At 40.7% G+C, this 23837-nt stretch overlaps 1 protein-coding gene across 12 annotated transcripts in view; it reads left to right on the top strand.

The window, feature by feature from the left end:
- Positions 1-23837, top strand: part of STARD13 (StAR related lipid transfer domain containing 13) — a 583995-nt gene that overhangs the window by 192688 nt on the left and 367470 nt on the right. The window lies entirely within an intron of this gene.

Raw genomic sequence — 23837 nt, forward strand, 5'->3', positions numbered from 1 at the left:
TTGCTTTCTTATCTGTGGTGGTCTCTTTTCAAAGCATTGATTTTCATTCTTTTTTCTAATGAATCATGGTAACAAAGCATTTTTAAAATTGTAAGTTCTAAATCTTTGGTATGTTGTACATATAGACATAATTTTCCTAATTTCCTAGAGAATTTTCTAAAGAATCAGAAATATTTTTAGAATAAATATATTTTATATTTTAAACCGACCACATTTGAAAGATTTTTGTAACATGGACCATTTTATTTTGGTAATTAAAATTGTCTGAGTTGTAGAACTAAAAAATAATAAAATTATTAGTCATTGTTGTTATGCCCAGTTTGCGGATCCCCAAAAAGTCCCCAGCAACTCGATCACTCCGAAATGCAAAGGCAAGGTTTTATTTTAAAAGTACAAGCTGCGACAGGGACCTCATCCAACCAGCCGGAGCAGTGGAGGAAGGAGGAAAGTCCAGTTCTTTGCTCGGGGACGCTTTTAAAGGGAAAATATGTCAGCAAGGTTTTACAGTGCAGGGTCATCACTTCTCAGCCAAGATCAAGTGTACAGTGCAGGGTCTTTGGTGGTTGGACGGGGCTGTTCTGGGTTACTCTTAGTTGGGCGAGGTAGTCTCTAATTGGCCTAGGTTCAGAGAATTACCTTATTTGATAACCTCCACTGAGCTGTCCTTGGCAAGCTTTGCTAAGTCTGGAATGTCTGCTTTTACAAAGGCTCATGTCTGCTACAGAAAATGGAGACCACCTTTTAAAATGGAGTCACTTTGGCTCTTCAGTTGTTATTTAAATTTATTTATTTATTTGAAAGGCAAAAAATAAATAAATAAATGAGAGAGAGAGAACGCGAGCGAGAGCGAGAAAGAAAGATCTTCCATCTATTCATTCACCCCCCAAATGCCCACAACAGCCAGGACTGAGCCACGTTAAAGACAGGATCTGGGAACTCATTCTGGGTCTGTGATATAGTTGGCAGGGATCCAACTACTTCAGCCAGCACTGTTGCTTCTCAGGGTGAACATTAGCAGAAAACTGGAATCAGAAGTGGAGTTAGGACTTGAATCTAGGCACTGGGATATGGGATATATGTATACCGACCAGTGTCTTAACCACTATGCTAAATGCTAGTCAAAAGGTCATGCTTATTTTTGATATTTAAGTAAATTTGAATGCATTTCCCTTAATTGCATTTGCAACTTACCAGGTATGAGTTTGGGGGAAAATATTTTGGGGCTTAATTTACATATCTTTCATAATAATTGATTTTAAATACTAGAGCTCAGTTGCTTAGTATTTAATCTGCCATTTTCTGCTTCCTGTGTTACAGTGGTTTGCTTATTCTCAAGTTTGGACTGAAACTATCTTACATACATTTTAAGTTTGACATTAATATTTCCCTGTACACAGCAAAGTGTAACCTAAATTGATTTGTAAACAGACTTTAACCTATTCTCCTAACAAGTCTCAGCCAATTACAAGTGGCCAACTGCCCACATTTTGTTTAAACCAGACAAATTAGAGTTGTAACCAATTGGACTTTCCCTGTACCTGCTTTCTGGTGCTTGTATGGGATTCCATTTTCCTTGGCTGTAACATAACCTGCCCCAATGGGAGAGGGGGATATTACTAACTATCTTTGGTCCCAACTGTTGGGTTCCTGAACCAGGACCCCAACACGTCGAGATGCGCACCCCAAAGACTCAGATTCCAAACCAGTAGATGCAACACGCAAGAGGATTTATTCAACGTCTGTGCAGACGGGCCTCTTGACAGCACAAAGCCATCCAAAGAAGCAGCCCCGAACAGTTGTTAACGAGCATTTTTAAAGGGAAAAACCACAACAATTTACTTCATACACACAATTTACACGCTAATTGGAGGGTTTAAATGATACGCACACGATTCACACACTGGTTGGGGGATTTAAATGAGGGGGTTAATGGCGGGAAAATTTTTCTGGCTATTGCAGGAGTCACTTTAAGACTTTAGGGTGGGATATCTGCTGCTTGCCAGAAGGTGCTCTGCAACTAGGAGTTATCGCAAAGCCTCGAGGCAGGGTTCCCGCTGGGAACCACATCTCAAGTGACAGCTGGTGCCTAGGGCTCTTTCTAGAAACTAGCACTCTACATGGGGCAAAGGCTACTTCTAAAAATTAACTCTCTAAGTAGGACAAAGGTTACTTCATCTGGGCCGGAGGGGAATGGCTCTTCACCAACTGCTGTCCCATTCAACAACCACAGATAAAGCCAGTTATAATCTGAAAAACTAGATTTGTTGTTATTTTGTCTTTTAACATTCTAATTGTCTTCACCTGGTGAAAAGAGAAGATGCCAGAGTTGAATGAAAGTGACTTCTTAAATTAATTCTTTGAGGTTTAGGTGCTCTAAAATTTTGAAATTGGGCATAAATTTAGATCTGAAAGTATAATCTTACGAGCTTACCTAAACTTCATTGATTTTCCTTCCCAAAAGGATTTGACTCTCACCTTTGTACTTAGAAATGCCTATATCCTAATTTTATGTGAAATATTGAACTTGCCATATTGAAATATTTTAATTAATAATCTTTACACTTTATGTAAGTGTACAAGACTAAGAATGACTTACTCTTAGGTAAATGTCTCAATTCATCTCATTTTCCGCATTTAAAATTGTGGGGAGCAATCCGGACTAGACTAAGTTACTCGAATTAGGACTTATTCTATGCATCTGCTCTCCCACAATATGGCGCTGGGAGAGAAGTAAACAGCTTCCGCACAGCTGCCTCCAGTTCAACCAATTAACTGTAGGACTTGCTCCTGATTGGAGAGCAGCGTACTCAGCCGAGTTGGGATTGGCGGAGGAGGACTATAAAGGAGGAGAGAGACGGCATGCACCAGAAACATCTATGGGGAACATCTAAGGGAACCCGTGCAGCCCCCGAGAAGAGCCGGCCGGCGGTGTGCCGCTCCCCTGCGGAAGTGGGGAATGCGGCCAGGGGGAACCGCCCTTCCACGGAGGTGGAAGGGACAGTAGCCAACCCGGGAAGAACCAGCAGCAAACCCGGGGAGGGCCGAGCAGACGAAAGAACAGCGCAGGGTCCTGTGTCGTTCCTCCACGAAGAGGGGGAGCGACATAATGGTGCCGTGACTCGGATATGAAGCCTAGGCAGGGTTTAGTGTCGTTCCCCCATGAAGAGGGGGAGCGACATAATGGTGCCGTGACTCGGATAGGAAACCTGACTCGGATTAGGAAACCTAGGACGGATAGCAAACTTAGGAGGGAAGAAACGGGAAGAAGCAGGAAAGTACCAGAGAGAGAGACTAGCAAACAGCCTAGGGAAAAGCCGGACGAAAAGGGTGCCGGAAGAAGCTATTGAAAGCCTAGGCATAGACTCGAAACAGCCTAGGGAAAAGCCGGACGAAAAAGGAGCCGGAAGAAGCTATTGAAAGCCTAGGCATAGACTCGGATACGGACTACGGGGGGAAGCTGGGAGAAATCTCTAAGGTCGAAAGCGAAAGTGAAAGCTAGAACAAACAGACTCGGACGCGGACTGTGGGGAGAGGCCAGGAGAAATGAGGGAGGAATATCGTTGGAGGAAAGTTTGGGGAAACATACCGGGTAGAGAAAACTGTTAGGGAAATTGAAGCCGCGGGGGGCAGGCCGAGGCGGAAACGAAAGCCACTTTGGGGTTCTCAAGTTAGCCCGGGAATAGGGGGCGAAAAGTTGAAACTAGAAGCTGAGACGCAAGCCAGATTGGGATCCGTCTGATTAGCCCGGGGAGCAAAGGACGGGAAGCCAAATCGTGAGGCGGAGACGTACGCTGGGTTGAATTCGCCAGACTAGCCCGGGGAACTTAGATTGAATCCTAGTGGTGGAGACGCAAGCTACGCTGTGTTACTCGCGGAAGCCGCCGCGTGCAGAGAGAGCACGGGGCGTGAGTAGATAGGGAACGGGGCTGGCGTAGGCCGTGGTTCAGACGCGAAAGGGTTAAGCGTGGAGACCGCGGACCGCGCAAAGCCGGGAAGCCGCGCAGATGAGGCGCGGGCTGAAGCGGCTCAGAGCCGGCGAGGCGCGGAGAAGCAGCCTCGGGGCGGAGCCCGCTGGCGGGGCGAGGCGCCGGGAAGCTGCGCGGAGCCGTGAAGCTGCCGGCAGGGCGAGGCGCCGGGAAGCCGCGGGGATAAGAGAAAACAGAAGTTTAGAAATGGAATGAGAGCGGGAAGCTGCGGGGATAAGAGAAACAGAAGTTTGGAAGTGAAGTAAAAGAGAAATGGGAATGCTGGAAGATAGAAGTGAAATGGGAGAGGTAGGAATGCCCGGAGATAGAGAAATAGAGAAAAATAAGGCCTCCCCTCAACATGCCAATTAGAAGGCTTGGATTCGGTCTGCCTAATCAAGTGAGGCGATGAGCACCTGCGGGCAGCTAGCAGCTTATGCGCCGCAGGTCACCGAAGACAGGCACGAATTAACATCAGTAAGGCTTCCCCACAATACAACAATATTAAGCTTGGATTCGGTCTGCCTGATTTAAGGCGGTAAGCGCCAGCAAAGCTCGACCAGAGTATGAGCTGCAGGTCACCGAAGATAGGCACGAACCAACACTAATAAGTCTCCCCCACAATACGGCAATGAGAAGGCTTGGATTCGGTTTGCCTGATAGGTTTTGTAAACACCTGCAGGCAGTTCTAGCAGAGTAGAGCATGCGCTGCAGGGCACCGAACACAGGCATGCATCAGCGCCTAAAAACCTCCTCACAATGGCGAAGAGAGGACCCGGATTCGGTTTTCCTGATTGATAGGACTTGTAAGAGCCTGTGGCAACTCTAGCAAGTAGAGCAGAGTGTGTTCCGCGGGACACCGAAGACAGGCGCGTATCAACGCTAAAAAATAAAAAGAAAGGGGGATCTGTGGGGAGCAATCCGGACTAGACTAAGTTACTCGAATTAGGACTTATTCTATGCATCTGCTCTCCCACAATATGGCGCTGGGAGAGAAGTAAACAGCTTCCGCACAGCTGCCTCCAGTTCAACCAATTAACTGTAGGACTTGCTCCTGATTGGAGAGCAGCGTACTCAGCCGAGTTGGGATTGGCGGAGGAGGACTATAAAGGAGGAGAGAGACGGCATGCACCAGAAACATCTATGGGGAACATCTAAGGGAACCCGTGCAGCCCCCGAGAAGAGCCGGCCGGCGGTGTGCCGCTCCCCTGCGGAAGTGGGGAATGCGGCCAGGGGGAACCGCCCTTCCACGGAGGTGGAAGGGATAGTAGCCAACCCGGGAAGAACCAGCAGCAAACCCGGGGAGGGCCGAGTAGACGAAAGAACAGCGCAGGGTCCTGTGTCGTTCCTCCACGAAGAGGGGGAGCGACATAATGGTGCCGTGACTCGGATATGAAGCCTAGGCAGGGTTTAGTGTCGTTCCCCCATGAAGAGGGGGAGCGACAAAAATGAATAATGGGGATCCATTTATAGTCTATAGAAAACCAAATACTTTTTGTATGGCTATTTTGTGGTAATTTTTGAAAGTTCTAATATATGGCAACAATTTTGCTTCCTATTTCTTTACTTATTTTCATTTATTTATTTGGCCCTGATACTAACTATATCTGTCATGTTCTAATTTATTTTTATTTTTATTTATTTGAAAGTCAGAGACAGAGTCAGACAAACAGAAATCCTCCATCTAGTGATTCACTTTCCCAATACCCACAACAGCTGAGGCTCAGCCAGGCTGAAGTCAGGAGCTAGGAACTTGATCTGAGTCTTTTATGTGGGTGCTAGGTACTCAGCTACTAGAGTTATCACTTGCAGCTTCCCAGGGTACACATTAGCAGGAAGATGCAATCAGAGTGGAGCCAGGACTGGAACTCAGATACTCCAATATGGGATGCAATCATCCCAAACTGCATCATAACCCTTCCACTGAGTACTGGCCCCATATTCTAATTTTCATTGACTTTTGAGGCTACCTATATAGCCTATTTAAGAAAAAAAATGGTCCTGGGAGATTCACAGATCTTTTAGATGTTTCATCCACAGTTAAAATTCATCCCAAATGGTATTATATTAAAGGTTCTTCAAGTGGTTCTAATTAATTTTCAATCATCAGTGAGCACACGCAACTATCCTAAGGATTCTACAAACTTTATTTGTTGTGGAATGAGAAGGCCATGGCCAAGATGGCTGCTGGCAACAGAAACTGCCTGGCAACAGGCTGTGATTGGATGGCTTCAGAAACTGCCTGGCAACAGGCTGTGATTGGTTAGGGCATAGACCGCCCCTTGACCGGATTGGCTGCCTTGGCTATTTAAGCTGCTGTACCAACTAAAATAAATGAGTCTACAGGCTGCTCACCTCTAGCCTCCTTTTACCTGACTCCTGGGGTCTGTGTGGTGACTCTGTGTCTCCTGCCCCCACCACGCTCCTCATCTCAGAATGAATCTACCTCAACATTTATTCACTTTAGAATCCTGTGGCTTGGCTGGCGCTGCAGCTTACTTGGCTAATCCTCCGCCTGGGCGCGGGCACCCCAGGTTCTAGTCACAGTCAGGGCGCTGGATTCTGTCCCCGTTGCTCCTCTTCCAGTCCAGCTCTCTGCTGAGGCCCGGGAAGGCAGTGGAGGATGGCCCAAGTGCGTGGGCCCTGCACCCGCATGGGAGACCGGGGGAAGCACCTGGCTCCTGGCTTCGGACTGGCGCAGTACGCCGGCCTCAGTGCACCGGCTGTAGCGGCCATTTGGGGGGTGAACCAACAGAAAAGGAAGACCTTTCTCTCCGTCTCTCTCTCTCTCTCTAACTCTGCCTGTCAAAAAAAAAAAAAAAAAAAAAAAAAAAAAAAATCCTGTGGCTTTCTTGCCAGGAGCAGTTCTGTAAGGAATTGGTATTCTGCAAGTTTCATCTAGTTCAAATCCATACCTTAGGGTGGTGTGGTCAATGTTACCCCAAATCTATGTATGCCCTGTAGTCAGTGTTAAGATTACTGTTTCCTTTCCTCCTATATGGCTGTTTCCCTTCCATTTGCTTAATAAAAAAGAAAAAGAAAAAAATTTACATGCAAACTAAGGAATTGTGTCTAAAACCTTTCTTTGTTAAATACAAACTAAGGAATTTTGTCTGAAACCTTTCTTTGTTAACTAATGGTCAGATTTTGAACTTAGAATTTCAAATTAGATCCTGCTTACATTTTATGTATTTGTCTATTGTAGCTATATTATTTTTAAGTTAATTTCAGTCATAATGCCAGTTCTTCAATAAAGTCTTAATACCTGTTTCTAAAGGCTTTTTTTTTTTTTTTTTGCCAGGCAGAGTTAGACAGTGAGAGCGAGTTATAGACAGTGAGAGAAAGAGACAGAAAGGTCTGCCTTCCGTTGGTTCACCTCCCAAATGGCTGCTACAGCCGGCGCACTGCTCCAATCCAAAGCCAGGAGCCAGATTCTTCCTCCTGGTCTCCCATGCGGGTGCAGGGCCCAAGCACTTGGGCCATCCTCCACTGTCTAACCGGGCCACAGCAGAGAGCTGGACTAGAAGAGGAGCAACCGGGACTAGAACCTGGGATGCCCGTGCCGCAGGCAGAGGATTAGCCACGTGAGCCACAGCACTGGCCTATATAAAGGCTCTTTAAAAGCATAAGCATTATGTCATTATCACACCTAAAATTATCAATAGTTTTCAGTATCATTACATATACAGTATCGCTCTTCTTTTCAATTCAGATTTTTTTAAAAGTTTTTTTTATTTATTTTATTTGAGAGGTAGAGTTACAGACAGAGGGAGAGACAGAGAGAATTCTTCCTTCTGTTGGTTCACTCCCCAAATGGCTACAACAGTTGGAGCTGTGCCGATATGAAGCCAGGAGCCAGGAGCTTCTGCCGGTCTCCCACGTGGGTGCAGGGACTTGGGCCATCTTCTGCTTTCCCAGGCCATAGAGGGAACTGGATTGGAAGAGGAGGAGCCAGGACTAGAACCGGCACCCATTTGGTTTGCCAGTGCCACAGGCAGAGGATTAACTCACTGTGCCACAATGCCAGCCCCAATTCAGATTTTTTAAAATTTATTTAAATCCGAATCAAATAAAGCACATATATTAGAATTGATTTCATGGCCCCTAAATCTCTTAATTTATGGATTTTCTCTCTCTTAATTTTTATCTTTTCCAAACTATTTGTTGAAAAAGTATGAATGTATTTCTAAGGAATTTCACACAAAGTGCACTTTGATGATTGCATTCAACGTATTTTGCTTTCTGTATTTCCTATAGATTGTTAGACCAAGACGAGTAGATAGATTGTGGTTCAATATTTTTAGAAAAACTACTTTTACAGATGGCATTCTCTTCCTCATTAGGAGGCATCTAATACTTGGTTATATTTTTTGTGTGATATTAAAACCTGGAGCTAATCAATGCCTAGATCCATTATTTCCTTAGGAATTGCAAATAGTATTACCAAATTAGTATACCCTAATGAATCATTAATATTTTCTAATTAATAATTCTGTATTTGTTAATATTCTTCTACTATTTGGTTATGCCTTGGTATAATTCACATAGGAAAAGCATAATTAATACCTGATTCTTTCTTATTATTAACCATGTTTCAAAATGGTGATTTTGTCCACCAGCATGCCCCAGTGCAGAACTGTTAGTTGTTTTTAGTGTCACTAATGACTCATTAATTAATCAATTAATTATTTTTTAAAGATTTATTTTATTTATTTGAAAGACAGAGTTACAGAGAGAAGTAGAGCCAGAGAGAAAAAGAGGTCTTCCATCCACTGGCTCACTCCCCAAATGGCCCCAATGGCCAGAGCTGAGCTGATCCAAAACCAGGAGACAGGAGCTTCTTCTGGGTCTCCCATGTGGGTGCTGGGGCCCAAGGACTTGGGCCATCTTCTACTGCTTTCCCAGGCCATAGCAGAGAACTGGATCAGAAGTGGAGCAACCCAGACTCACAGCAGTGTCCATATGGGATGCTGGTGCTGCAGGCCAGGGCTTTAACCCGCTGTGCCACAGCACTAGCCCCATGACTCATTAATTTAAAACGTGTCATATACTGTAATTTCCTGCTGTTAATATGGTTTTTGTCCTCATATTTTCCCCTCTTTGGTCAATGGGAACATCCTAAAGTTGGCTTCTGGATCATTTGACATGACCTTGTAATGTCTGAAATCTCCCTCCTGGCTTTCAAGTGTGATAAGGTCTTCAGGCTCATCATAAACACTTTCTGCTACAGATTGGAGATCTGTCATTTCTCCAAAGAGCTCTCTTCTTTTTTAGTCAAAATAGAATTTGGAATTCATAGTTAGGATTCTCATTGCTACTAGGCTAGTCAATATTTATTAACATTTTCAGTGGACAGATTTAAGAAATACATAATTGTGTATTAATTTAAGACAAAATAATCACAGGTGCATATTATGATTTCAATGTTAATTGAGTTGTATAGCAAGCATGTATACTTTTTTTCTGCTTTGATGTTATATCTGTGTTCTCTTTTCCTATAGCAAGAATCCTAGTTCTCAAAAACACTGGGAATAATAGACCATTATATAATAATAATTTGTTTCACCCTGTAATGTATACACAAGGTTTTGAGAATGATAATACCAGTATTACTACTATCAAAATAATTATTAAAAATGGCTAATATTTGTTTTTGCTAGTCACTTCAACTAGTTCCCCCCGTGAGGTTGTATCACCAATTTTATATATATGTGTATATATATATATTTAGCTTTATGTAGTTCATTTTTATTTTTATAAATTTATTTTAATGAGTTTAATATTTTTAATAATTTTGTAAGATAATAATGATTCTAAACTCAAACATGTATTACAAAGAAATCCTAGCTTCATCCCTGCTCCTTTTACCATATTTCCTTCCTCCTTTAACAGATAACCATTTAAAATATTATAGAATATCTTTCCAATGTTGATTTAAAATAATATATATACACAATGTACATCTATATGTGTTATCTACATGAGTATATGCACATATATAATACATGTGTAATATAAGTATTTATCTTTACCTGACTATAGTACACTATGCATTTTTATCCCCCTCTTGCTCTTTTCCATTTAGTAATACATCCTGGAGTTAATTCCATAGAGAGAGATAGAGATGTTCTTTATTTCTTTTCTCAATACCTTAGTACTCCATTGCATGAATGTACCTAATTTATCCAACCTGTCCTTACTGACGTATATTGGAGTGCTTTCGGTCTTTTGCTTCTATAAATAATGCTGCAATGCAATGTGTGCCTGTCTTTTTGCTTCTTTTCTATGGATCTTTGAGTAAATGAAATGAATGCATTTCTGGATCTAAGAATAAATGTAGGGGTAGCTTTGCCAGCTATTGCCAAATTCCCCTCCCTAATGATAATACCACGTTTGTGTACCCACCATTAATGTTTGCAGTGTCTCTTTCTTCTTTCCAAAAGAGAACTCTGCTAAAATTTTGGAGTTGTAGGAAAATAACTCAAAAGGTTTGTGAGAAAAGTAGAATTAAAAGATACTGTACATCTTCCATGCACTTTTTGAAGACCACTTCTATTAAGCTGATAGATGAAAAATAGTATCTCGGGTTTTATCTTCTTATACACACAATTGATCACCTTTTCATATGGTCAATTCTGTTTGCATTGGGATCTACTTTTCTGTGAATCATGTGTCCATTTCTATGGGGATTTTTCCTCTAGTTTTAGAAGCTGTTTATAAACTAGACTACTGATACCTTGGATGTGATATACTGCAAATATTTTTCCCAGTTTTTCATTTGAGCTTTTACTTCATTTTTTAAAAAGTAAGTGCTGCTAGAAATCAAATTATTATAGAAATGAAGGTCCATTGGACACATTGTAAGAAGTGGTATCACAGTTCTATCATAAATGTAATATTTACAGTATACCTGGACTTATGTCCCTTAATTCTGCTTAAGTATATGTTGAATACATTTTTAAGATATTTATTTTATTTATTTAAAATACAGAGTTACAGAGGGAGTTAGAGACAGAGAGAGAGAGAAAAAAATCTTCCATCTGCTGGTTCACTCTCCAAATGGCTGCAATGACCAGAGCTAAGCTGATCTGAAACCAGGACCTGGAGCTTTGTCTGGGTCACCCAGAAGGTGACCAGTGGGTACAGAGGCCCAAGACTTGTACCATCTGCTGCTTTCCCAGGCACATTAGCAGGGGGCTGAATTGGAAGTGGAGCAGCCAGGACTGGAACCAGTGCTCAAAAGGGATGTTGGCACTGCAGGCCCGGGCTTTAACCTGCAACAGGGCCAACTCCTATGTTGAGTATTTTTTTATGTCAACTTTAAAAAGGATAAGCTTTTAAAAGTTTTTTTTAAGATATACCTGATGAGGTACTCCAGGGAAAATGTTTGAAAATGTTAGGTCCTCATTGGTGGTTTTATTAGCTTCACATCTCCAAAACATCCTGAGTGAGTTTCAGAAAAGATTATATGACTTGAAGTCTGGAAGATAATAGTCCAAACGTTGCTGAGTCACGTAGGGAAGTTACCAAACCTATTTGACCCTCCGTTTCTTTGTATATAATATATGGAGAAAGTGTCTCCAATATAGACTCATTGTGAAAATTTAAGTGATAATATCAGTTGTTCAAATAATAGTCCATTAATATTTTCATACTGTTTAGACTGTTAGTGAAATGAAGGCACAGTTTACCAGATAAACATTTATCTAGGTTCAGATTAGTTCCCTTTCATTTTTCTGCTTCCTTTTGCAGACTGTAAAACAAATAATTAAAAAGCTATTACACATTGGTATGATGATGCTTGTAATGTAATTCATTCCTTAAAAAAAAAAAAAAAACACTTTACATGTACTATGTATATCAGGAGCTAGCCCAAGTATAAAGATTTAGAGCTGAGACATGATCCCCACCTTCATTAAAATAGACTAACAAGTGAAAACTAGTAATCAGAACAATGCTGTTTTTGCTATGATGGGTGTAAAGGGGTGCTGGAGCACAAAACTCATAATTTGTGAGATTTAAGTATCCCAAGTAAGACAATGTAAATAGATAGAACAAATGGATGTTAGCAAGATGGCGAAGTCTGTTCTAGGAAGAGGGAACAGGGTAGGCAAACAGTCCAGGGTGAAGGGCCTGGAAACTGGTGTTCCTTCAGGATGCCTAGTGACACAGGTGCATTGAAGAGTGCCAGAGGATGATCTTCTGCAGGAGCCAAGTCATGGAGGGAGGGGCAAGCCTCACCAAGGAACTAGAATTTCTGCTGGAGTGTTATTAGTAAGAAAATGTCAGCAGTCCTGTGTTGTTCACAGATCACTAGGATTGCATTATGAGAGTTCATTTGAAGGGAATCATAGCCAAAACCTTGGCGTCATTCATTTGACCATTCATTCATTGAGTTCCTACATGTTCCCAGCTAGCCACTGGACAACATACAATAAAATCCTGAATCAAGATGCTAACAGTATGGGATCAAGAATTTGTTGACACAGCAGAGGGTGGGAATTGGGATGTGTATGAGAGAGACGGAAGTCTGACTCATATATCTAGTTTATTACCTTTGAAGAAGGATTTTCCTGGTCCATTTAAAAAATTAATCAAGTATACTTACGCATTTCAGTAAAATTATATATTGTTTTATTTTTTTTTAAAGATATATTTATTTGAAGGCCAGCACTGTGGCACAGTAGGTTAATCCTCTGCCTGCAGCACCGACATCCCATATGGGTGCCGGTTCTAGTCCCGGCTGCTCCTCTTCCAATCCAGCTCTCTGGTGTGGCCTGGGAAAGCAGTGGAAGATGGCCCAAGAACTTGGGCCCTGCACCCGTGTGGGAGACCTGGAAGAAGCACCTGGCTCTTGGCTTTGGTTTGGCTCAGCTCCGACTGTTGTGGCCATTGAGGAGTGAACCAACAGACGGAAGACCTTTCTCTCTGTCTCTCCCTCTCACTGTCTGTAACTCTACCTCTCAAATAAATAAATAAAATCTTTAAAAATATATTTATTTATTTACTTATTTGAGAGGCAGAGTTACAGACAGAGTGAGAGACAGAGAGAGGTCTTCTGTCTGCTGGTTCACTCCCTAAAATGGCTGCTCATTCACTCCCTAAATGGTCACAGTGGTGGAGCTGGGCCAACCCGAAGCCAGGAGCCAAGAGCTTCTTCCAGGTCTCCCACAGGGATGCAGGGGCTGAAGCACTTGGGCCACTCTCTACTGCTTTCCCAGGCCATTAGCAAGGAGCTGGATTGGAAGTGGAGCAGCTGGGACATGAAGCTGCTCCAAGACGCTAACACCCCAGGCAGAGACTTAATCTACTATGCCACAGCACCAGCCACTGTATTGTTTCCTTGACACATACCTTGGTACAGCTTAATAAAAACTCAATATATCCACATAATTAGCATCTATATTTTTTTAATAATAGGATGTTATCAATCTATCCTACCAGTTTTCCTGTTTACAACTCATTACTAATATTCCTTAGCTACTAATAATGTAGATTAGTTTTTGTGTCTTTGCTGTTTAAATAAATGGAGTCATGCAGTATGCATTGTTTGCTGTCAAATTTTTGCTCAACATTATTTTTGTGAAATCCATCTAAATAATTGTGTGAACCATACATAAGGTCATTCATTCTCCTTGCCACCTAGCAACCTATCGTTGAGTATACCAGTGGTTTGTACTGTAGATGGAGATGTGGAGTTTCCAATTTGGTAGTCTTACAAAGAGACCTACTAGTAGCATTCTAGTGTTTGTCTTTGGTGCACTTATGTTCGCATTGCTACGTCTATCTACAAGGGGAGTTGTCAGGTCATAGCAGATACATTTTCAATTTGAGTAGATACCCCCAAATAATTTCTGCTAATAGTTATACTTTTGTATTCATTCCTCACCAAAATTTGTTTGGTATTGTGTCTTTTTAACTTTAGTCATTCTTTAAGGTATGTAATTGTAGCACATTGTAGTATAATTTCCACACTCTTGCAAACTGATAGTATTGAACCTCATATTGTGCCACTGTGATATCCTTTGTGTCTACTCAAAAACTTTGCCCAATTTTATTGTCAGTATTTTTCTTTCAATTTGTAATATATGTGAATAGATTTTCATATATATATACACATACATATATATATATATATATGCAGTGTGTATGTTTTCTAATCCATGGACTGACTTTTAGTCTCAATGCCTTTAGATAAACAGACTTTTAATGTTAATATTGTCAAATTTATCTGTTTGTTTTTGTTTTGTGGAAAATGCCTTTTCTGTCCTATTAAGAAAGCTCATCTGCTTTAAGTCATGAAGATGTTCTGCCTTTTACTTTAAAAATTTTATTACTTTACTTTCCCATGCTTGTATCTAATCCATTTGAAGCAGGTTTTTTGTATCTGTTTTTTGCAATTCCTAAAAACATTTTCTACTTCTTGTTGAACTGGCTCAATGTTTTTTTCAATCAGTTGAAGGCAGGATCCATACCTGAGTGGGAGCAGCTGGATTAAGGAGAAGCAAGAAAATGTGGTTAGTCACTGTGAACAGAATGTAACAAGTTTAAGACCCTTTCACATTTCATCTTTTCAATCAATACTTCTCCAATAGCCCAATCCAAATTAATTTCCATGTCTTTTGAAATTCAATGGTATTTAGGGTCTGTACTAGAGCTTCCTAAACTTTTTTACAGTGAAGCACTTGGAAAAATGATGTTTTCTGGCATTTTGAAATATATTAATGAGGATTCTCATAACCAGAGTAACAAGTTGAGGCTTTGACTACCCCAAACCTACAGTGGCCACAGATCTGAAGGGGTGATGATCTTGGCACACCTGTAATCCCATTTAAAGCATATCTGTTAGAAAGTTCTGCCTTATAACATTTTTAGCTTACTTTTTATGCAATAAATTGACCAGTGCATTTCATACTGGTATGCATTACAGTACCTGAAGGGTTTGTTGGATACAAATTCCTGGGCTCCATGCCCAGAGCTTTTGCTTTGGCAGACCTGGGTGCAGCCTGAGAATTTATATTTCTGACAGGTTTCCATTTATGCTGATGCTGCTGATCCAAGGACCACACTTTGAGAAGCACAGCCCAAATTTTAAAATTCTCAACCCATAGCATTTATACATGAGTAGCTCTCAATATCTCTTGAATGCTGGCTATTTGAATGAGTTTAATGAGATAACAAAATGATGATTCCAATTCATCTTTAAGGATTTGGCATAGATAACTCACTTCTCTGTGACACTGTTTCTTACAGTTCAAGGCAGAATGAATTCCTCCCCCTTTCCTTTGTATTATTTCCGAAATGTATTTATGTTTGTATACTTAGCACATTACATTGTGATTATTACTTACAAATATGCCTAAGATTTATTTTTGTATCAGACATATATGGCTTCATACATGAGCTCCATCACTTGTGAGCCTTGTGAAATAAGACAAATTGCTTACCAGCTCTGAGTGTTAGCTCCCTGTTTTACTTATGTGGATATTACTCATTCAGGACTTTGTGAGCATTACATGAGGCTCTTTTGTAGGACTTAAGTAGATGATAGTACTCCTTCTTTTCCAGATGCCTGACCTATTCCCTTGAGGCAGGATTTTTTTTTTTTTAATTCTCTGTTCTTAGTTCTGTGTTTAGCACCATCAGTTCCATATGCCTGGCATGTGGGATGAACTCAGCCAAAAAATGATGAATCAATAAGGCGACAGCAAATGCAAGAACATCTCTGAATCTTAACAATTTTAAGCCTATTTTTTTTATAACCCATAGCTTAATTTCAACAAGAAGGAGTCACTCAAGGATAGAATCCAGAAGCTATGCCAGGCTCTTGCAGGGGCCACCTAAACTGCCAGATTTGGAGTAGATTGGTCCCTCAAGGGGCTTGGATTAAATTGAATGAACCACAAGATAAATAATAATTTGTCTACATATATCCTCTTCAGTGTTAGACCTGTTCCTTATTAAAAAGCCCCAAGTCCCATCTTCATATATATATAATTTTAAATCATCCTGAATAGATTAGAAAAGCTGCGTAGCTGAAGGTATTTCTTGGGTGCAATTTTTCTGTGTGATAGATCATTACATGTTGTAGTGTTTAGTGCTAAGCCATAAAACTGCATTGAGTTCCATAGCACCAGAAGCATGTATTAGTAGTTTTCAACCCAGCACTCTCTACCCGATAGGAAACACTTGGCAATGGCTGGAGATGTTTTGGCAAGTCACAGCTGAGGGGAGAGTACTACTAGCTTCAAGTTGCTGGACACCAGTGATATTGCTAAACATCTTGATGAGTGCAATAGTTCACTGATTGCCATCATTAAATAATTTTCTAGTCCCAAATGTCAATAGTATTAAAGTTGAAAAATCCTATTATATGTTTGTCTTTTTCATAACTGAATTTTGGAAACACAAGCATAAACTGATGGAAAGTATGAAAAGTGAATATGACAGTGGCTAAGTTGACACTTTTGAGATTACAAATAGAATGGAAAGGAACCATCTGTTTTATAAGTTGATGACAGACAAGGAGAGTATACTCTGTAATTTCACTTGCCAGGTTTTTATTTTAGAAAATAACTTGTATGCATAGATATATCTATCCCTGAATAATTGGCTTTATATGAAGCATTTATAATGAAAGAATATTATTTTATATATATTTCTCTACATTTCCCACTCCAGTTATCTGGAAAAGGGCAAATTTTGTTTAGATGTGTCTACAACACATTTTGGCCTATTAATGCTGGAAAAATTGTGACCATTTCTAAGGTATCCTTAAACATTTCTTAAGAAAATCATTTTGTTTTATGTTTAAAATTAAAAATTCTGTCTGCATTGTGGATAGGTATAAAATTAGCTGGTCACATGACTTTTTTCTCTTAAGAAGCAAAAAAAAAAAAAAAAAAAATTAAAACACAGGGAGCAAATATACCTGAAATGAATATGTCCACTCTGGTGATCAATTATTTCTGACACACAGCCATGCATGTGTTATATTTTAGAATGGATTTTTATAATTTTCTAAGGTAAGATTAGGTATTCCTTCACATTCTACAAATAAAACTTGGACTGTAAACCCATGAAATAAAACTATTGAGAATATATTTAAATTAATCTAGGCCGGTGCCACGGCTCACTAGGCTAATCCTCCGCCTTGCGGCGCTGGCACACCGGGTTCTAGTCCCGGTCGGGGCGCCGGATTCTGCCCCGGTTGCCCCTCTTCCAGGCCAGCTCTCTGCTGTGGCCAGGGAGTGCAGTGGAGGATGGCCCAAGTGCTTGGGCCTTGCACCCCATGGGAGACCAGGATAAGTACCTGGCTCCTGCCATAGGATCAGCGTGGTGCGCCGGCCCCAGCGCGCTGGCCGTGGCGGCCATTGGAGGGTGAACCAACAGCAAAAAGAAGACCTTTCTCTCTGTCTCTCTCTCACTGTCCACTCTGCCTGTCAAAAATAAAAAGAAAAAGAAAAAAAAAAGAGAGAATATATTTAAATTAATCTGTGTTTAGGAGTTCAGAATGAAATGCTGTAATCAGCCATCACTGAAGGTCCACGTGCAGGAATCAGGTACTGCTGCCTGCTGGGTTGGCTTCTATTTTGCGAAATAAAGAAAGAGCTTCACAGCACGTCTGCAAGCAGATCTCTGGCACTCCCGTGACTATATGGCAAGGGCAATTTCACACTTTGCTTTTTTCTAGAGAAAACAGAAAGCTAAGGCTGAATTCTTGTTCACATTTTAAGATCATCCCAATGGTGCCTCTTTCAAAACATTGTGGCCTGTAGCTCACAAACATCACCTGCCCTCATCTCCACCGTGCTTGGAATAGATTCTTTGGGATGTCTGTGATCAGGTTACCGGCAAGAGTCTTACATCAGGCTCTGTTATTAGCTCATTGTATGAAATTAGATTGGCTTTAAGGCAAATGTCTCTATTTCCTCTTATATATAAAATAGGATAGTAATATTTGCTCTTTCTATCTTACACAAGTGTTGTGAGCCACTGATACCTTTATGAAGTTTTCTTATCCCCTCTGCTCTAATATTATCTGTTTGCCAATGTCGCAATTTCATAGTCATGGACCCAATGTCTTGGGGTATCTGGTAAACATCAGTCTTAAAATACTTGCTGAGTTGAAATACATGTAATTTCAGTTTTATAAATCTTCCTGCCAATACTCAGAGCAAAAGAGGAGGATCCCATTTATACTAGAGTTTCAATAATCCTAAATGTTGAAAGCATCTCTCTTAAAACAGAGGAACTATAGAACTTCAACTTTAGGTCTTTAACTTACTAGAGCTCATTTATAGAGGATAGATGGAAAATAATATGAGCACATAACTGGAGACTGGAATCTGGAAATCCTGAGTTGAAGTTTGGTTTTGAAACTTATTTGTATATTATTGCATTAGTTTCTTGAACTGTACACACTTTCATTTTTCTTAAAAGAAAACCAGTAATAATACCTTCCTTATAGAACTACTCTGAGGGGCAAATAATGATAAAAATACTTAGCACAATGCCTGGTTATTGCAGTTATGTATATTAAGATAGACTCAACTATGATAACACATAGATTCCCCAAATAAGTTTAACTACAATAGTTTAAAGCATATGTTCTTGGTTAGCCGGTGCCTTGCTGTTCTGCAATGTTCAGAAATTCAAGTTCCTTTCTTCCAGTAACCCTACTATCATCTGGGGCCATGTATTTCCATTTAGCCAGCAAAACTGGAAAAAGAGAGTGGAGATGGCCTTAACCAGGAAGTGACCCTACCTTTCTCTCATTTCATTGGTGAAAATTACGCATATGGCTTTTTCTGTTTTGTGTTGCTATAACAGAATACCTGCAACTAGGTAGCTTAGAGCAAAAAGAAATTTATTTCTTATAGTTCTGGGAGCTGGGAAGTCCATAGTTGAAGTGTTGGTATCTGGGAAGGAGCTCCCTGATATACTGTCCAGTGATGGAAGCCAGTAGGGAAAGAGATGGCAAGAGAGAAGGCACGCCAAAGTTGTCCTTTTATAATGAATCCACTCCCATGTTAATGAACCCACTCCCATGATAACAGCATTAACCCACTAATGGGGATCAATCCATCCATGGAGATGGTATTGTCGTGACCCTCACACCTCCCCCTAACACCACTGTATTTGGGGTCACGTTTCCAGCACATGAACTTTGGAGAACATGTTAAAACCAGAACAATTGTTAACTGTTACAATAATGGATATCAGATTAATTGGATATAGGGAGCATGAAGAAGCAAAATCTAAAGATAAAATATTTCAAGTTAGGGTGACTGTAGAGATATCCAATTCTGTAATAAAAAAAAAACAGATGCTCTGGAGAATAAGGAGATGGGAAGAGAGAACTATGAATTATGATTTGGAATATTGAATTAGATGTCTAAAAATATGTGCTTTAGAGAGTCTTTTAGGCATCTGGAAATGAAGGATTAGAGCTGGGAGCAGGAGGAGTCAGGCTGATGGCAGTTTTTTGGTAGTCCTTCACATAAAACTGATGGTTGTATCCCTGTGGCTGAATGCAATTGCTAAAATAATGCATCAATTTTAACTTGCCTTATTTTTGGCATCCTTGTCACCAGCTTTACTTACGTCATAAAAGTGTGATAACTCAATAGAATTTTCCAAAAAGTCACTAGAGTACAAAAATCTTAAAAGCCATCCTCTTGAATAGAAGTTCAAAAATGTCCTGAAGTCAGGCCTGGGTACTATACATAATATGAGATAGATAGATAGATAGTTAGATAGATACACACACACATAGAGAATAATAACATCTAATTCATGGAATTGTGGAGATTAAAATAGATGGCACAAGTAAGTGCCTATCCAAGTACCTAGTGCATGATCAGTTGTACTTAACTACTTCCAAATGATTGCCACTATTATTATTATTATGTTCTTGGCCTAAATATACAACCTGATAAAGATTTAGTAAATATCCTTATTTTTCTCTGAGAGTTCTTAAGTTGTGCCATGGTGACCCCAACATCAACATCAACCCCATATGAGTCCTTCCAGGCAGCTACAGAAGGGTGGGCTTTCAGCAGAAACCTCCCTCCTGCTTAGTGTCCTCTTGAAAAATAATAGTAGTTGAGCCGGCGCCGTGGCTCAATAGGCTAATCCTCCACCTTGCGGCGCCGGCATACCGGGTTCTAGTCCCGGTCGGGGCGCCGGACTCTGTCCCGGTTGCCCCTCTTCCAGGCCAGCTCTCTGCTATGGCCAGGGAGTGCAGTGGAGGATGGCCCAAGTGCTTGGGCCCTGCACCCCATGGGAGACCAGGAAAAGCACCTGGATCCTGGCTCCTGCCATCGGATCAGCGCGGTGCGCCGGCTGCAGCGGCGGCCATTGGAGGGTGAACCAACGGCAAAGGAAGACCTTTCTCTCTCTGTCTCTCTCTCTCACTGTCCACTCTGCCTATCAAAAATAAAAAAAAAATAAAAATAAAAAATAAAAAGAAAAATAATAGTAGAGGGGCCGGTGCTGTGGCGCAGTGGGTTAACGCCCTGGCCTGCAGCACCGGCATCCCATATGGGCGTCTGTTTGAGACCTGGCTGCTCCTCTTCCAATCCAGCTCTTTGCTATGGCCTAGGAAAGCAGTAGAGGATGGCCCAAGTCCTTGGGCTCCTGCACCCACATGGGAGACCTGGAAGAAGCTCCTGGCTTCTGCCTTCGGATCGGTGCAGTTCCAGCCATTGCGGCCAACTGGGGAGTGAACCAGCGGATGGAAGACCTCTCTCTCTCTCTCTCTGCGTCTCCTCTCTCTGTGTAACTCTGACTTTCAAATAAATAAATATTTTAAAAAAAGAAAAATAATAGTAGAGTGGGTGGTTAATGTAATTCTTAGGACGCCCATATCCTGTATCAAAGTGCTTGAGTTTGAGTACCAGCTCTGCTTCCAGTTCCAGCTTCCTGCTAATGCACACCTTGGGAGACAGTAGGTGATGGTTCAAGTACTTGAGTCCCTGCCACCCATGTGGAAGACCTGGATTGTGATCCTGGCTCCTGGTTTCAGCCTGACTGAGCCCTAGTAAGGCACTTAGAGAGTGAACCAATGGATAAGAGACATTCTCTCTCTCTCTCTTTCTCTCTTCTCTCATCTCTCTCTGTCTTTCAAATGAAATAAGTAAGAAAATAAATAAATGGACTTATTAAAAAGGAAAATAAAAGTATCTCCTCAAAACCATACCCAAGTAATATCTTTAGGAAAATGCTTATTTTGATTTTATATAGACTGGGATCAGGAGCAAGGCCAAGTATGTGTCTGTCTTCTGGATTGTCATATATTTAGGACTCTAAAAGATTTTTGAGTTCACAGCATCTTCTTCTGAATCTCAGAGTATTTTATATTCATATTGCATTTTCTGCTTTGAGAGAAATTTGGAAATACCAACTAGCAACACAAAATTTTGCTACTTTTCTAGGTTGGTTACTGGTTTGCTGAGTTTCCCCCTATATTACTGTTATCATTTAGGAATTTTTATTTAACATGTAGCCAGTCTTTAAATTTTTTTGTGATATTAGTGTGCAAAGACATTAAATCTGAGTGAGATTATAATAAAATAAAAACAAATTGCAAGCACATTCATTTTATGGGTGTAATGTTGAGGATGTAAGTCTGAAAATACTTTATAGTGACTTGCTGGGAGCATAGGCAAATTTTATAGTCAAATTTTATTCTTAATGTCAACTACATTAATCTGACAACCGAAAATAATATGGTTATGAAGAAAGCACCAGAGCCAGGTTATGATCTGCTATTTTTCTTATAAAAAAGAATATGTAATATGCAAAGTATCTGGTAGACTTTTCTTCCTGTAAGCCTTGAACACTCTCAGCATTATTGCATGTCATTTTCTCAGGTCAGTTGATCTGTAGCGGATTGAATGAGAATGACAGGCGTTTGGATCAGAGGGGCCAGTGCTGTATGTTCTATCCTGAATGCAATGGGAACCTATCAAATATGTAGTTGCTATCTGACATTTGTTTTTCAAATAAAACTCTTGGAAGATGCATAATAGGAATGTTAAATTAGAAGAAGACCAATTAATACAGCATTGTATAGCCGATAGCTCATGATGAATGGTAGAAATAAAGAAAACAGCAATGAAGATGGTAGGAATACAGGCTAAGTGAGAGAAATTGAGGATTTGATGGGAGCTGGAATTGACAAAACTTAATTCATCAGCTGTACCCACTGAAGGAGAAAAGAATCAAGGACATTTCTCAGGTTTTGGGCTTGAAGATGGCTTTTATGAGATGGGGAAGACAAATGGTTTTAATCATTTCCTGCCGTCTGACCCACTTGCTAGGACAGGAGCTGCTCACAGGCATGTACCATGCTCCCCGGGTGATAGCTGGCACACAGTAGGTATTCAACAGGTTTTTTTTTTTAACGAATAAAGAAATAAATTTTTGATTGTGCAAAGGTGGCACAACACAGGGCCCCAGCATTTCTCTGACAACTCTGAAAGGCCATGTAGCATGGAAACAGCTTTCTTCCAAATATGGATCTTTGTGTTCTGTTTCATTCGATAAAGTTCTGGGGATTTTGTGTAAACTAAAGTGAATTGCTGTACAAGTACGAATATTTTATTCCTCACTGTACATCACTTCCTTATCCATAAGTCTTTTTAAAATATTGTAATGTTTGAGTATAGACAAATCGATAGAGATTACTATAAGTAAAATTCCACCTATCCATCCCCCTCCTTTAATCACTATCAGCATAGGACAAGTTTTGTTTCATCAGTATTCTCTGTCAGCCCCCTACTGGCTTATTTGGATGTAAATTCCAGACTTCACAACATTTAATGGGTACGTATTTCAGTAACCACTGGCCTTCTAAAGTTTTATATTGGTATGCATATGCTTTGTTACCCAACAAGAACAAAATACTAGTTCCTACTAGGTTGCACAAGAATCTCACACAAAGTGCTCAGCATGCACTGGGAAGCACACCCCAGATCTCTGGCTTAGTTACCAGAGTTCTTTCTATACAGCGGGTCTCTCCTTCCTCGAACTTTGCATGGCACTTCCGTAGACTTGGAGATCATTTATTTGTTCACTTATTCGCCAGGAATATATGGAACATTTATCAAGAGTGCGGCACTCGGGTGAGTGAGTGGTGCAGCAGTGATGCTGCTCCAGTTGTTCCAGTTCTTGCTTCATGCTAATGCATACTCTGGAAAGCAGCAACAATGGCTCAAGTAGTCGGGTCCCTGCCAGCCATGTGGGAGACCCAGATTGAGTTCCTAACTCCTGCATTTAATCTGACCCAGTCCTGGCTGTTGCGGGCTTTTAGGAAGTAAAAGATGAGATGAAAGTTATCTCTTTTCCATATAAAAACATTAAAAAAAAAAAAGAGTGAGGCAACCAGATAGACAGATTGAGATGTAATGTGGTGGAAATCCTTTCTTCCAATAACTTAAAATATTTAGGATAAAAGCAGCATGAGGTTAATGAAGTTGTATTGATCACCAAGGGAATGATACTAAGTATTCCGAGAACTGAGGAAAGAGGCCCTATCTCTTCTGGTCAGGTTAAGTAAGAAGGACACCAGAGTTGAGAGAGGATTCAAACAACAAAGCATTGAAAGGTGTTGAAGTTTTCAAAGTGCACTTCATTCCAAGCAGAGTAACACAGATGCACACTGGGAAGATGCAGACTGGGAAAGGGGTGATAGAACAGATGGGGCAGAGCTGTAAGATTTCTGAGAGAGAGAAATGGGAGGTCAGCTGGAAGATACTACAAGTGACATTCAAGTTTTGTTTCTTTTTCTTGTGGTTGAATTTTTACAATACAAAGAAAAAATGAGAAAGAAAAAACATACAATTCCTTTTCATGGCAAAGTGAATT

This window comes from Oryctolagus cuniculus, chromosome 9, assembly GCF_964237555.1.
Source record: "Oryctolagus cuniculus chromosome 9, mOryCun1.1, whole genome shotgun sequence".
Lineage (NCBI taxonomy): Eukaryota > Metazoa > Chordata > Mammalia > Lagomorpha > Leporidae > Oryctolagus > Oryctolagus cuniculus.